The sequence below is a fragment of the Rhinolophus hipposideros genome (genome assembly GCF_964194185.1).
Source record: "Rhinolophus hipposideros genome assembly, chromosome: 18".
NCBI classification, from domain to species: Eukaryota; Metazoa; Chordata; class Mammalia; order Chiroptera; family Rhinolophidae; genus Rhinolophus; species Rhinolophus hipposideros.
This window is the reverse complement of record NC_138064.1, coordinates 53,991,934-54,008,059: the sequence shown is the minus strand read 5'-3', so window position 1 is coordinate 54,008,059 and position 16,126 is coordinate 53,991,934. Positions and strand designations below refer to the sequence as shown.

At 40.9% G+C, this 16,126-nt stretch overlaps 1 protein-coding gene and 1 pseudogene across 8 annotated transcripts in view; one reads left to right on the top strand and one right to left on the bottom strand.

Moving 5' to 3' along the window:
• The window catches only part of SUGCT (succinyl-CoA:glutarate-CoA transferase), an 863,222-nt gene that overhangs the window by 522,248 nt on the left and 324,848 nt on the right, over positions 1-16,126 (bottom strand). The window lies entirely within an intron of this gene.
• LOC308510264 (ribosome biogenesis protein NSA2 homolog) lies at positions 2,869-3,697 on the top strand (annotated as a pseudogene). Its single transcript has one exon. The product of its transcript is annotated as a ribosome biogenesis protein NSA2 homolog (transcript).

Genomic DNA, 16,126 nt, shown 5'->3' with positions numbered 1-16,126 from the left:
ATAATGATAGGCAGAGTGGGAGCTCAATAAGTATTTGTTGATTGAAGGACTTTGAAGCACATTTTTAATTCTTAGAAAAGTAAATAGTAAGAATTAGTAGCTAATATGGTTTTCTTAGAGGCAAGTAATACCAAGCCAATCTCATTTTCTGTTCTGACTGGGTTCTAAACAGGTATGTGAGGGAAATACTATGGGCAAAGGGATGCTGGATTTCACCACCACTACTAACAAGGTAGTTCAGAATATCTCTGTGGGTGAGGTGGAGAAATGTAGTTAGCATGATGCCATAACTGTGTGAATTTAAAGTAAGGCAAGGATACACCCAGAGTTCAGTGTCAACCTTGGGGAGAAAGGATGGTTTCTGCTGTTGAACCGAAATGAGGATTTAGATGATGTCATGTTCGTCAGATTTGTGAATAATAAGATGTGGGTAGAGACAGCAGTCAGGTTGTTTGAACAGTTAATTTGTTTGAAACAAAAGTAATGAAAAACGTATGTTAGGTCCAAAAATAATAAATGCACAAAGACAAATGAAGCTTAGTAGTAGTGAGGGTTTAAAAAAAGCAAGTGTTTTGGGGTTAGTACTTAATGGAGGTCAGCATGCCCCATGTCTGCCAAATAGGGCAGAAAGATTAGACCTCATTAACAGATATGTTACCCACACGCCGAGCAGCATCTCACTATACTGCTGCCCAGCCAGATCCCTACCAAGTGCTTGCCCTATGCCAGGTACGCTTCTGAGAGTCTTACCTTTCAATTCTCCAACAATTCTAGAGATAAGGATTAGTATTACAGTGGTACCTCGGTTTTCGAATATAATCTGTTCCGGAAGACCATTCGAATTCTGAAACATTCGAAAACAGCCGACAGCTAGGCCTCAGGATCTTGCACTCAGCGGAAGCTGCTTGACATGTTCGACTTCCAAGGTATGTTCGAAAACTGAAGCATTTACTTCCGAGTTTATGGTATTCGTAAACCGAAATGTTCAACGGAGATGTTCGAAAACCGAGGTACTACTGTATTATGATTCCCCAATTACAAAAAATCTGAAACACAGAAGTCACACAGTTTGCCAAATATCTTACAACTAATAGGACAAGTATTGAAGCTGAGCTCCCTGATTCGAGCTTCAGTTGCTGTTGACCGTGATTCCTGCATCCTTTCCTGTCCTCTGACACCGATAGTTGCAGGGGCTATCGATGCCCTATCCCATGTGCCCTGACCAACAGGGCTCTACTGCAGTTACACAGGGACAATCGCAGCCTGCTGACAGCCTCCTATCTCCAATGTCCGCACCTCCGCTTTGTAGGTGGGCTTTTTCCAAAGCCCTGGAGTTGTTTGGACTGCACCTCCAGGGGCAGCCCTCCAACACTGGGAGGTAGGAACTGTGGACAAATGCCCAAGCATGCCCATCCTCTGCAGAGATGATTCTGAAGCATGTCCCACACAGTTTTCAGTGTCCCCAGCATGACAGCTGCCCACAATGACAACCTGCTCATCAGCGCACCCTTCCTTGCCTCACTGTGTCCCTTGTTTATTTGTATTTCTTGAGGTCATTTTCCTAATAAATTACCTGTACCCAAGTCCCTGGATCAAACTAAGACACAACCCTATGCTATTCCTGAGTCATTCTTAAATCTTCTACTAGCTTTAAGTAATTACTGAATTTAATTACTTTAAGAATTTAAATAATTTATCTTTAAGCATACCACAGATAGCTGTGGCATTAATTATACATTCTTCGATTGTTTTATGTTATGAGATAAACTAGAGCATGAATGCACAGTCCTTTCGTTCTGCTGTTAAAATCCAAACTAGTCCAAGAATTACATAACTCTATTGTAGTGCAATATAACAGCAAAGTTCAGAAGTCCTATGAAAATTCAAGTCCCAAGTTTTCTATAACTTTAATATCTGTGATAAGCTCTGCTTCATTGTGGTGTTTTATTCTTTTGATAGATTACTATTCTATTATAATTATATACATACATAATTATAATCATATATTATTATTATCCTATCTGGTATTATTTCAGTATTTATTTTCCTAAATTATATTAGATGATATACTCTGATTTCCCTAACTGTGTTCCAAGGCACACTAGCGTCCCTCAATATGTTAATAGAAGTAGGGGATAGTGGAATAGGAAGGAGAAAAGCAAGCTTCTCTGGTCACATAGTTTGGAAATCACTGCTTGCTACATTTCGCCATAGGGATTCGTGATATATATCAGAATATTAAGATTGTAAGAAATTCTCTAAAAAAATAAACGATTGCCTTTGGTTTGAATCTGGGCTGGCCTCATGACTCATTTTAACAAGCAAAACGTGATGGAAAGACTGTTGTGCAAGTTCCAGAGCCCAGACCTCAAGAGGCTTCCTAGCTTCTGCCTTCCTCTTTGAACACGTGTTCACCTACTACCATGCCAGAAAGGCTCTCCAGCCTGTAGGACAAAAAAGATGAGGAAGAAATCCAAGTCTCTCCGTGCAGCCAAGAGCCAGTACCAACCAGACACGTGAGTGAGGCTCTCCTGGACTTTCCAGCCTACATGATCACCTAGCTGAAACCTAGATGGATCCCCCAAAATATGTAAGTGGGTACTCCAAATCCAGCAGAACCATCAAGACAATGCTCAGAAACACGAAAAATAAAAAACCACTGTTGTTTCAAAACGGGGGCTCAAAAACTATGGACCACATTTAGTGTGTTTTTGTAGACCCCTTAAGCTAAAAATGGATGTTACATTTTTAAGTGGTTGACAGAAATCAAAAGAAGATTATTTCGCTCGCAAAGTTTCTGAGACCGGAGAGCTGAGAGCTTCTTGCGCGGCGGGTGGGTCTGTGCCTGGCGACTCGGCAGCTGTAACCATGTCACAAAACGAATATATTGAGTCACACCGTAAGCGCTATGGTTATCGTTTGGATTACCATGAGACAAAGAGAAAGAAGGAAGGTGGAAGGTCAAGAGGCTCATGAACGTTCAACGAAGGCAAAAATGAAAAGAAAAAAAAACGCAAAAACGATGACTGGTCTCAAAACTAAGCTCTGTCATAAATAGCGCCATGCTGAGAAAATGCACCTGAAAAAGACAATCAAGATGCATGAAAAGAGAAACACCAAACAGAAAAATGATGAAAAGACTCCACAAGGAGCGGTACCTGCATATGTCCTGGGCAGAGAGGGGCAGAGAGGGAAAGTAGCCCGAGCTACTTTCCAGTATGATTAAACAAAAACAAAAAGAGAAAGTGGGGAAAATGGGAAGTCCCTCTGCCCAAAGTTTGTGCCTAGGGAGAAACAGAGGTGTGAAAAGTTATTAGAACAGAAAAGAGAAAGAGAAAACGTGGAAGAGGATGGTTACTGAAGTCTGCTTTGCTGGAGATGGCTTTACTTGAAAACCACCTAAATGTGAAAGATTCAGCAGGCCGATGGGCTTCTGTTTCCAGAAGCCGCATATAACACTCCTGACTGAGAGACACCTTCTGTCTGCCAGTACCGGGTGTAAAGAAGAGTCCTTCATCCCCACTTTATATACAGCTTTGGGTGTTATTACCAAAGGTATGCTCACTGAGGTCAACGTGGGCAAGTTGGGCTTTGTGACACACAGGAAGCAATGTTATTTGGGGGAAATATGCCCAGGTTACCAAATATGCACAGTCCTGAAAATGATGGATGCATAAATGCCGTCTCATTGGTTTGACAGCATGCTCCTACAAGACACTCCTTATAATTACTGAAGACTATATACCCGTCAGGAAAGCCATCTTTAGTGCGATGTTTCTGAGTACTACCAAACAGCTTACGTGTCTGAAGTCATCAAGAGAACTATTTACTCTACCGTAAAAAAAAAACATTAAAACGGCCCAGTTTTTTAAAAATATTTCATAAGACATGAAAATTATATAAAATTCAAATTTCAGTGTCCATAATTCAAGTTCTATTGTAAAACAGTCAGTCTCACTCACTTAAGTATTGTTTGTGGTTACTATCCTGCTACAGTGGTCGAGTGAGGTGCTGGGAAAGAGACCATACAGTCAGCAAAGCCTAAAATACTTCCTATCTAGCCCTTGATGGAAAAAGTTTGCCAACCCATTTTAAAGCAAGAGGTTTTAGGATCGTTTGCTGTAGCACAATAGTTATCTAAGGTTTTAAAATTTTCATCCCATTAACTTTTTTTTTACTTACAGTTCTGTTTTATAGTTATAGCTAGGCTTATATATTTAAATTAGTTATTAATTTTGGAGTATTTCATTGTAGTTGGTTTTTCTTTTCTGAAGCTTACTAAGATATATTTTGTAACTTAGTCTGTCATCAGAGTTTGTAAATGTTTCATAGACACTAGAAAAGAATATATGCTCTCTGTTAGCTGGGTATCCAAGTATGACATATCAGGTGTGATCAAAACATACAGTGAACATTTAAATTTTAAAAATTTTCACTTAGCAGATGAGGGTGAAGGGGATCAAATATATGGTGATGGAAGGAGAACTGACTCTGGGTGGTGAACACACAATGTGATGTATAGACAATATACTACAGAATTGTACACCTGAAACCTATGTAACTTTACTAAAAATTGTCACCCCAATAAACTGTAATTTAAAAAGAAATTATGGAAAAAACCGCAGCTCTAAAGACACAGGGAGATATAGAACACGCAGAACAGCGGGGAGACTCGTGGAGGAATTACCTGAAGGTGAGCGCGGAGCGAAGTGGAAGCGCGTCCCCCCACCCCCACCCCCGCGGAGCAGAGGCCAGCGGCAACCGCCATCGCGGCGCCCAGGACAACGGAGCGTTGACTCGTGGAAGGTTTGCTTTGGAGTGCGCTAGTTAGGCAAGCGGGGGAGGAGAGAGGGGCGCGAAGTGAAAACACTACCCCCCCATAGCGGAGCCCAGGCCGTACAGCAACCGCTGCGCTGCGCTGCTCCCAGGACTGAGCGGAGACTCGCGGAAGGTTTGCTTTGAGGGGCGCTAGTTGGGCGAGCGGGGGAGGAGCGAAGAGGGCAAGAGGAGCGTGCCCATAGGAGCTCTAGAGTCCCAAGGGAGCCCAGGGTGCAGCAGAGAGTGTAGGGTCCAGGAAGTGGGCTCTTTCCCTGCGTCCCACAGCTGATCGCCCCCGCAGGGGCGGGCAGCTCGTGGGCCCTAGGGCAGACAAAGAACTCAGACGCCACACCTGGGCCCCTCACCGCGCTTTTCTAATCCTCCCCCCGCCCTTCCAGAGACTTAAACTGACCCATGAACTGAAGAGTAGTGTCAGATTACAGAGGGGCGTTTGTGCTCAGGCGCTGGGAAGATTGTCAGCCAGCTCTGACCTTCGGAAGAGGCGGGGAAGAGGGGATTTTCACTGGACGAGGAGAGAGGAGACTCCCACACCTCCAGCCACCACCTTTTCAGGCCTGCGGGAGGAGTGTGACGTGGCTGGCCTGGGAGGGAGAAGACCCCTCCATCCCCAGCCCCCACCCTTTCTGGCTGGCCTGGGGCGGGGCAAGGGCAACCGCGGAAGCACTCCCTGAGTTCAGCAGTAAGCGGCAGACGCAGCTCCCGGCTTTCAGCAGTTTAGAGATCGCCCGCCCGCCCCCTCCCACACACCCACGGAAGGAGGGCCCTAAGACTCACGAGTACTGGGCACAGGGCTGGTGGAGCTACTCTCAGCGTGCATTTGTGCAGGAAAGGACAGAAACTGCACGGTCTCTCTGAAAACTGTCATCCAGACCCCTCAGCCCCTCGAATTTAAATCTACACTCCCAAATTCACTCTGGGCACCAGGTGACTAGCGCTGCCTGCGCACTAGGCAGGGAACTCTTTGGCACAGCGGAGGACAACCTGGAGACTACTTGGTGGGCTTAAGCCAAGACTGGTGCTGCTTTCTGTTTTGTTTTGCTTGGTGGTTTTTGTTTTTTTGTTTTGTTTTGTTTTGTTTTGTTTTGTTTTCTTTTCTTTTTTTCTCTTCTTTTCTTTTCTTTTTCTTTTTTTTCTTTCTTTCTTTTTTTCTTCTTTTTTTCTTTCTGCTTGTTGTGATTTGCTTTGTTCTGTCTTTATTTCTTTGATATCTTTGCCTATGTTGAGTGGGGATTGTCGGTTGTATTTTACATGTGAATGTACTTGATTTGTTTTCCTGGTTGTTGTCGTTGTTGTTGTACTTGGTAACTTGATTTGTGCTGAAACTGCCCTAACAGGGCTCAGCTTAAGAGGCACAAGATTCAACATATCCAGAAGCCAACTCTGGACCAAACCAGAGTACTACCAGATTTGACCTACAAGTCACACACCCAGAGGGAATTCTCTGAAGGCATAAGAGCCCATAGAGGCCAAACCTCATTTAAGTGGCCAACCCTCACCCAGCAGAACACCCTGCGGTGGGCAGAGCCAAGTTTCACAACTAGACGGCCTAGGAGTTAAACCCACCTACTCACAAGCAAAAAGCAATTAAAGTTCTTCTTGAACAGGACGATATACTAAACACACGTACCACCTGTGGAGCACATGCAGAGAAGAACGAAGTAGTCCAAGTCAAATATAAAGGACACATAATACATAAGATAACCCAGCAAGAACTAAGAGCTCTAGGGGATCTTCCTACTACATCAAAGCAAGCACAGAGAGTCAGTCAGAATGGGGAGACAAAGAAACATGTCCCAAATAAAAGAACAGAAGAAACCTCCACAACTGGAACCAAATGAAGCAGAGGTAACCAACATGTCAGAGACAGAGTTCAGAACACTGGTGATAAGAATGTTTAAGGAGCTTAGAGAAGACATAAAGAAGGATATAGAAATCATAAAGAACAACCAGTTAGAACTAAAAAAGGATGTAGAAATCTTAACGAACAACCAGCTAGAACTAAAGAACACAATTACCGAAATTAAGAACTCACTTGAAGGAATGACCAGCAGGTTAGATGAAGCAGAGGATCGAATCAGCGACTTAGAAGACAAGTTAGCAGAGATCACTCAAACTGAACAACAGAAAGAAAAAAGAATAAAAAACAATGAAGATGGGTTAAGAGACCTCTGGGATAACATCAAGCGCAACAACATGCGCATCATAGGAATACCAGAAGGCGAAGAGAAGAAGCAAGGGATTGAGAACATATTTGAGGTAATAATGTCCGAAAACTTCCCTAACCTGATGAAGGAAACCAACATACAAGCCCAGGAAGTGCAGAGAGTTCCAACCAGGATAAACCCAAACAGGCCCACACCAAGACACATTATAGTTAAAATGGCAAAGCTTAAAGACAAAGAGAGAATCTTGAAAGCAGCAAGAGAAAGGCAGAAGGTGACATACAAGGGAACTCCCATAAGACTATCAAATGACTTTTCTACAGAAACATTGAAGGCCAGGAAGGAGTGGCAGGAGATACTCAAAGTGATGGAACACAAAGGCCTACAACCTAGATTGCTTTATCCAGCAAGGCTATCATTTAAAGTTGATGGAGAGATAAAGAGCTTCCCAGAAAAGAACAAACTGAAAGAATTTATTACAACCAAGCCAGCATTGCAAGAAATACTAAAAGGACTTCTGTAAACAGAAGAAAGATAAAAACAATTTACTACAAATTTAAAAATGGCAATAACTATGTACCTATCAATAATCACTTTAAATGTAAATGGATTAAACGCTCCAATCAAGAGACATAGGGTGGCTGAGTGGATAAGGAAGCAAGACCCTTGTATATGCTATATACAAGAGACTCATTTCAGATCAAAAGACACACACAGGCTGAAAGTGAAGGATTGGAGTAACATATTTCATGCAAATGGAAGCAAAAAAAAAGCTGGAGTTGCAATACTTATATCTGACAAAATAGACTTTAAAATGAAGAACATATTAAAAGACAAAGATGGGCACTATATAATAATAAAGGGATCAATCCGACAAGAGGACATAACCCAAGTAAACATCTATGCACCTAACATAGGAGCACCTAAATATATAAAACAGGTACTGATGGACATAAAGACAGAGATCAACAGCAACACTATCATAGTAGGGGACTTCAACACACCTCTGACAACAAAAGACAGGTCCTCCAGACAGAAAATCAATATGGAAACAACAGCCTTAAATGATACTTTGGAGCAGTTGGATTTAATTGATATTTTCAGAGCATTTCACCCCAATGCTGCAGAATACACGTTCTTCTCAAGTGCACATGGAACATTTTCTAAGATAGATCATATGTTAGGACACAAAACAAGCCTTGATAAATTTAAGAAAATTGAAATCATGCCAATTGTCTTCTCTGGCCACAGGGCTATGAAATTAGAAATGAACTACAGGGGAAAAAAACCAGGAAGATACACCAATTCATGGAGGCTGAATAACATGTTGCTAACTAATGAATGGGTCAAGCAGCAGATCAAAGAAGAAATCAAAAGATATCTTGAGACAAATGAGAATGAGAACACAACAACCCAAAATCTATGGGATGCTGCGAAAGCAGTCCTAAGAGGGAAGTTCATAGCACTGCAGGCCTACCTAAAGAAACAAGAAACATCACTAATTGACAGTTTATCTTCACACTTAAGGGATCTGGAAAAAGAACAGCAAAATAAACCCAAAGGGAGCACAAGGAAGGAGATAATAAGGATCAGAGCAGAAATAAATGAAATAGAAACCAGAAAAACAATACAAAAGATCAATGAATCCAAGAGCTGGTTCTTTGAGAAGATAAACAAAATTGACAAACCTTTAGCCAGACTCATTAAAAAAAGGAGAGAGAGGACCCAAATTAATAAAATCAGAAATGAAAGAGGAGAAGTGACAACAGACACCACAGAAATACAAAAAGTTTTAAGAAATTACTATGAGCAACTATATGCCAACAAATTTGACAATTTGGAAGAAATGGACAATTTCCTAGAGGCTCACAACCTTCCAAGGCTAACTCAAGAAGAAACAGAAAGCCTGAACAGTCTGATTACCACCAGGGAAATTGAATCAGTAATCAATAATCTCCCAACAAACAAAAGCCCTGGACCAGATGGCTTTACAGGTGAATTTTTCAAAACATTCAAAAAAGAATTATCACCTATTCTCCTCAAGCTCTTCCAAAAAATCCAGAAAGAAGGAAGACTCCCAAACACTTTTTACGAAGCCACTATCACCCTGATCCCAAAAGCAGACAAAGACACCACAAAAAAAGAAAACTACAGGCCGATATCTCTAATGAACATAGATGCAAAAATTCTCAACAAAATATTAGCGAACAGAATTCAGCAATACATCAAAAAGATCATACACCATGATCAAGTGGGATTCATCCCTGGTATGCAGGGGTGGTTCAACATCCGCAAATCAATTAATGTGATACACCACATTAACAAAATGAAAAATAAAAATCACATGATCATATCAATAGATGCAGAAAAAGCATTTGATAAAATACAGCAACCTTTTATGATAAAAACCCTTAAGAAAGTGGGAATAGAGGGATCATATCTTAACATAATAAAGGCCATATATGACAAACCCACAGCTAACATCATACTCAATGGGGAAAAGCTAAAACCATTCCCCCTAAGATCAGGAACAAGACAAGGTTGCCCACTTTCTCCACTTCTATTCAACATAGTGCTGGAAGTTCTAGCCACAGCAATCAGACAAGAGAAAGAAATAAAAGGCATCCAAATTGGTAAGGAGGAAGTAAAATTATCACTATATGCAGATGATATGATACTATATATAGAGAACCCTAAAGACTCCACCAAGAAACTATTAGAACTGATAGATGAATTCAGTAAAGTAGCAGGATATAAAATTAATATTCGGAAATCAGTTGCATTTGTATATACCAATGATAAAATAGCAGAAGGAGAAATTAAAAAAACAATTCCATTTACAATTGCTCCAAAGACTATAAAATATCTGGGAATAAATCTAACCAAAGATGTAAAAGATCTGTACTCAGAAAATTATACAACACTGAAGAAAGAAATGAAAGAAGACATAAATAGATGGAAACACATTCCATGTTCATGGATAGGAAGAATTAATATAGTTAAAATGTCCATACTGCCTAAGGCAATATACATATTCAACGCAATTCCTATCAAACTACCAACGACGTTTTTCACAGAAATAGAACATATAATCCTAAAATTTATATGGGACCATAAAAGACCTCGGATAGCCTCAGCAATCTTGAAAAATAAGAACAAAGTGGGAGGTATAACGATACCTGATTTCAAATTAAACTACAAGGCTACAGTAATCAAAACAGCATGGTACTGGCATGAAAATAGACACATAGATCAATGGAACAGAATAGAGAGTCCAGACGTAAATCCATGCCTATATGCCCATCTAATCTATGACAATGGAAGCAAGAATGTACGATGGGGTAAAGACAGTCTGTTCAATAAGTGGTGTTGGGAAACCTGGACAGACACATGCAAGAAAATGAAGCTGGACCACCTCCTTACACCATATACAAAAGCAAATTCAAAATGGCTTAAAGACTTAAATGTAAGATCTGAAACCATAAAATATCTAGAAGAAAATATAGGAAGAAACTTCATGGACATTACCCAGAGTAAGATTTTCACTGACATATCCCCTCGCGCGAGGGAAGTAAGAGAAAAAATAAACATGTGGGATTACATCAAACTAAAAAGTTTTTTCACAGCAAAGGAAACCATCAATAAAACAAAAAGGGATCGTACTGTATGGGAAAAGATATTTGCCAGTGATATATCTGATAAGGGATTAATATCACAAATCTATAAAAAACTTACTCAACTCAACTCCAAAAAAACAAACAACCCAATTAAAAAATGGGCAGAGGACTTGAGGAGACATTTTTCTAAAAAGGACATACAGAAGGCAAGAAGACATATGAAGAAATGCTCAACCTCACTAACCATCAGAGAAATGCAAATAAAAACCACAATGAGATACCACCTCACTCCAGTCAAAATGGCTATCATCAATAAATCAACAAACAACAAATGCTGGCGTCGATGTGGAGAAAAGGGAACGCTAGTGCACTGTTGGTGGGATTGCAGATTAGTGCAGCCACTATGAAAAACAGTATGGAGGTATCTCAGGAATCTGAAAATGGAACTACCCTATGATCCAGTAATTCCACTCCTAGGCATCTACCCGGAGAAATCCAAAACTCCAATTCAAAAATCTGTATGCACTCCTATGTTTATTGCAGCACTTTACACAATAGCCAAGATATGGAAACAACCGAAATGCCCATCGGTAGATGACTGGATTAAGAAGCTGTGGTACATTTATACAATGGAGTATTACGCAGCCATAAAGAAGAAAGAAATCTTATCATTTGCAGCAACATGGATGGATCTAGAGAACATTATGTTAAGTGAAATAAGTCAGAAAGAGAAAGACAAATACCATATGATCTCGCTTATATATGGAATCTAAAGAAAAGACTATGTGAATAAACTAATCAGAAACAGTTTTGGGGACACAAAGGAAAAACCGAGAGTTGTTAGATGGGTGTGGGGGGGGGGTTGGGGATAAGGGGAAAGGTGAAGGGATTTGGAAGCAGCTGGTAACCACAAGATGGCCTCAGGGTTTTTTTTTGAAAATTAATTTGGGGAAGGTATTCAATAATGTTGTAAAGATTTTGTTGGGTATCAGATGGACATGCGTCCTATTTGGGAGACCACCTCAGGGATACTGTGGATACCTGATCATGGCATTGTACACCAGAAGCTAAACATTAATGAATGCCAACTATAATTTTATATATATAATGTGATGGTTCAGTGTGTGGTCGGAGGGATAGTGGATGGGGGGAGGGGGGTTCACAGTGTGAGGGATATAAATGATGAACGTCTAAGTATTACCTTGTCTTGTACAACTGAAACTAATAAATAAATTAAAAAAAAAATAGGAAGAGACAAAAAAAATAAATAAATAAAATAAAATAAAATAAAAAGAAATTATGGTAAAAGACACACTGCCATTAATTCCCCTCAAAATACCACCCCCCTTCGCTTCAAACACACTTATCCTATTGTTCTTGCCACTTTCTGAAGCAGTTCTGGAAGTCCACTCTGGAAGTCCTGAGTGTCTTTTGTTGTGCTGTCGTGGCTGCCTTGATGTCCTGAATCGATTCAAAATGTTTACCTTTCATGGTCATTTTGACTTTGGGGAAGAGCCAGAAGTCACACGGCACCAGGTCTGGTGAATAAGGTGGATAATGAGACACCATAATGTTTCTATTTAATAGAGATTGTCAGATACCAGAAGTGATGTGTGACACGAAGCATTGTCAGGATGGAGGATGAAGTAAACATGCGAAAGAGGACTTCCAGAACTGCTTCAGAAAATGGTAAGAATGACGGGATAAGTGTGTCCAAAGCGAGGGGAAATATTTTGAGGGAGATTAATGGCAATGTGTCTTTTAGTGTAATAATTTTTTTTTTATTTAAACATTCACCATATCTTTTTATCATACCTTGTATGCCTCATTAAGTATACTAAATAGGTCCCCTTTTCTTTCCTTAATCTATTTTAGAAAATGTTAAATTATTATAAAACAATTAAGTTTCTCACAATTTCTAACTTTCTAATAGTTCTAAATTTATTTTAGAATTCACTTCTACATTTTGATGTGTTTAGAAAGAGCTTGGCACCATCGATTACTCGTATTCTCCAAATACAGTATATATCAGTGGCGACCAAAAAGGACCAATCCCACAGCCAGGAAGATCCAGGCCAGCATTCTAATTTTCCTTTTTTGTTTCCCTTCATTAAATTGAACAGCATACTGAGACTTAAATAAACTCAGACATTCCAATGTCTGGATTTTTCTTTCTCCAAAGTTAGCAAATGAGAAAAAAAAAAAAAAAGAAAAGAAACAATTCACAACAGAGGAAAGAAAAATCATTAAGAAAGGAAAATAAAAATCGAATGATTAAATGTGTGTGTGTGTGTGTGTGTGTGTGTGTGCGCGCGTGTGTGTTAAGTGGGGAGGGACAGAACGATCACTTATGCTCTTTTCCTAGCTATATTATTCTAAACATAAAATTTATAGTTAGAGAAAGGAAAATAAGCAATTATTCTCTAAGTACTATAGAAATGGCATTGAATCAGATTCCAATTTGAGCCTCACCAATGAGCTATGCGATACTGGGAAAAACATGTTAAAGTAGAATCAAGGTAGGTCCAGTCTGGCATTGGAAGCAGTGAGTAGCTTGCCAAAACTACTATGGATTGTCCAGGTGAAGATGGTCAGGAGCAGCTGGTAACACGGGAATGGTCCAGGATGCTGGACAGCTGGTGGACATCAAGACTCAGCAAGGATGTCAGCTGTCAACACTGGAAGAGAGGTAGAACCAGCTCTTACTAGAAACATCAGCTGGTGTAATCTCAAAGGCCAAAAGAAGGCCTATGCTGGCAAGCCAAAGCTAAGAGGAGATAAGAATAGAACCCAAGTGGGGGCAAAGAAGTTGTAGCACAGAATTCAGTCTGGGTCAAAGACAGGCAGGAAATCGGGCAAGGCAGAAAGGAGTCTGGGAGTCTGGGCGCAAACCAGAGTGTCTGGGGACTGTGTCAAACTCCAGGTTCTCTATCCAATTCAAAAGTCAGGAGCAAAACAAGGTCAGCCAGAAAAGTCTGGAGAGCTGCACCTATACCCTCCCAGTAGGAAGGCCTCTAGAGTTGGTTCTGAGGGGTCTCTGGCCATGATGCTGTTAAATTCTAAGTTCTTACACTTCAGAAGGGGTTAAGTTCAATGATATCCAAAGTTCTATCCAGCTCACCAAGTTTAGAACTCTAACATTCTATAAATCTAAAACTATGCATTAAGTTCCAATAGAGAAACGAGGGTATTACACGTTTTATCCAGGGAAACAGTTTACTGGACTCCCTCCCACCACCATCATCCCCCCCTCTACCCGTACACATTAATATCCCACCACTACCACCTAATTCTTTCCACTAAAAGGCAGTGTGGAATGGTTTATAGCCCTCCTGGAAAAAAAATGGGGAATGGGGGTGCAGAGGAGTGGGATGACATTCCATTCCATCCTGACTCATTTAAAGACATCATTTGATTCTCAGTCACAGAGAGTTCTCCTAACAGGTTGGAAAGAGCCCTGGTCCTGAGCAGCGTGTTTGCAGTTGCAGTGGTTCCCTCTGCATTCTGTAAGCCAAAAGCATGGATTCTTTTTCCCTCCAGGCTGATTTTATAGTAACAACACATAGCCACTTAAATCTATCTCCAAATAACCAACATTCAGAAAATGTACCACATAAAATACAGAGATTTTACAAGGGACCATCTATGAGCTGATAATGGCAGAGCTGCCATGGAATGCATAAGAAAACAAATGTGACCCACACCAAATGTCAGGTCTATTTACCCAAATCAGCTCTTTGCAGTGGATGCCAGATAAACCTACAATGATATGATTCAAAGCATTATGAAAGGCTGGGAGGAGGTTACAATAAACTAAATATGTAGGTTGAGGATATATATAAATCACATGAAATGCGGCCTCATAAGATACTAATAGAAGTCAGGGGGTAAAGGCTGGCAGAAGAGATTTTAAAATGTGATCATATGGGAAAGAGAATATTAGACCAACCAAAAAGTTTCAGAGGGAGAACACAATAAATTTCTCTGTGAGTACTAAAAACATGTAGCCATGAAGAGTGGACTGTGCGAGGCTTCGAGAGGGGAGCTATCAACCAGTGTTGAGACTCCATGGCCTTCCGGCCCCGGCACCAGTGTTGGCAGGGGGGTCTGAACCTCTGGGCTCCTGAATGCTCTCACTTCTCAGTCTGCTCTTCCCCCACCTTAGGCAGACAGGGCTTTCATGATTTCTCTACTTTCTCAACATTCAAATCGAATCTGAGGAAAAGGTTTGGGGAAATTTATTTACACTAAAGAATAAGAGTTCTTGCTTTTACTCTCCCTGTGCTGTCTAAAGCTGAAGAATAGACAAACTTTTAAGCCAAAACAAAAGAATCTCTAACTGCAGAATCTGTGAAATGAACAAAATATTCTGCGTACTGGCTCCCAGTACTTCTAAATTATATCACAATGGTGACCACTGATAAAATCCTCCCTGCTCTCTAAGCAAACCACTTGTTCAATGAAACCTTTACGAAAATAAGTAAAACTCAACTACCAAGTTGATACAAAATATCTATATTTAATTTTAAAACTGTTTAAATTGTGAAAGAGGGATAAGGACAAAAAAATGGGGAGGGAGGATTGAAATGGGGATTATTTAAGAAAGGGGGAAGAGGAAGAGGCAAGAGATACATAGCTATTAGAAATGAAATATGAGGTAGCTTTACTTTTTTTTTTTGGTCTGGAAAATTTACCATCCGTTAACCAATTCTTAGCAGCCATATCAGAAAATGAAACAACTGACCAAGAAAGAGGCAGAGTTGAGATGCAGGAAAGAGAGCCAGTGCAGGAGAGAGACTGCGTCCGGCTGGAGCAGGCGGCCGGGCAGCTGCAGGAAGTAGGTCTCGTGGAACCGGGAAGCCGCAGAGGAGAGAACAGGACGGAGAGCTGGGGCACTGAAGAACAGAGCTGGGAAAAGGCAGGTCGGAAGGTAACAGCGAGCACGGCTGGGAACAGCCAACAGGGGGCAGCCCAGAGCCGCGAAGGGAGGAGCCAGGCTGTGGCTCCCGCCTTCCCACGCAGGGTGAACGCCGGCGCACGTCCCATTTGACAGCCAATGGGGCTCCCGGGAGGTTCCGTGCAGGTCGGAGTTTGACTTTCTACCAAAAATAAAAATTCAGGATACTATAGATGTTTAACAGAAAAGTAAGACTTCAGCTTTCAGGAGGGCCAAAGATAGCCACCAAAACTTTGAAAACTGTAACCATCATAATGACATGCTCACTTAGTCCAAAGGCCCAGACTGAAACTGTTCATAGAGGCTATTAACACAGCACAGCCACTACAGAACACACAAAGGTGTTTCCTTCTTTATGAGATACAACCACAAATGCAACGGAATGTTCACAAGTTCCCAATTCATTGCTCACACTGAGAAACAAGTATTTCTTGAAAGGGAATAGAGTATCAGCTATTAGGGTCCACTTCTGCTAACTAAGCACTATTAACAAGCTTTATGAAGAGCGCTATGCAAAGTTAAATGTCCTCAGTCATGTGAGCTATTTAAAA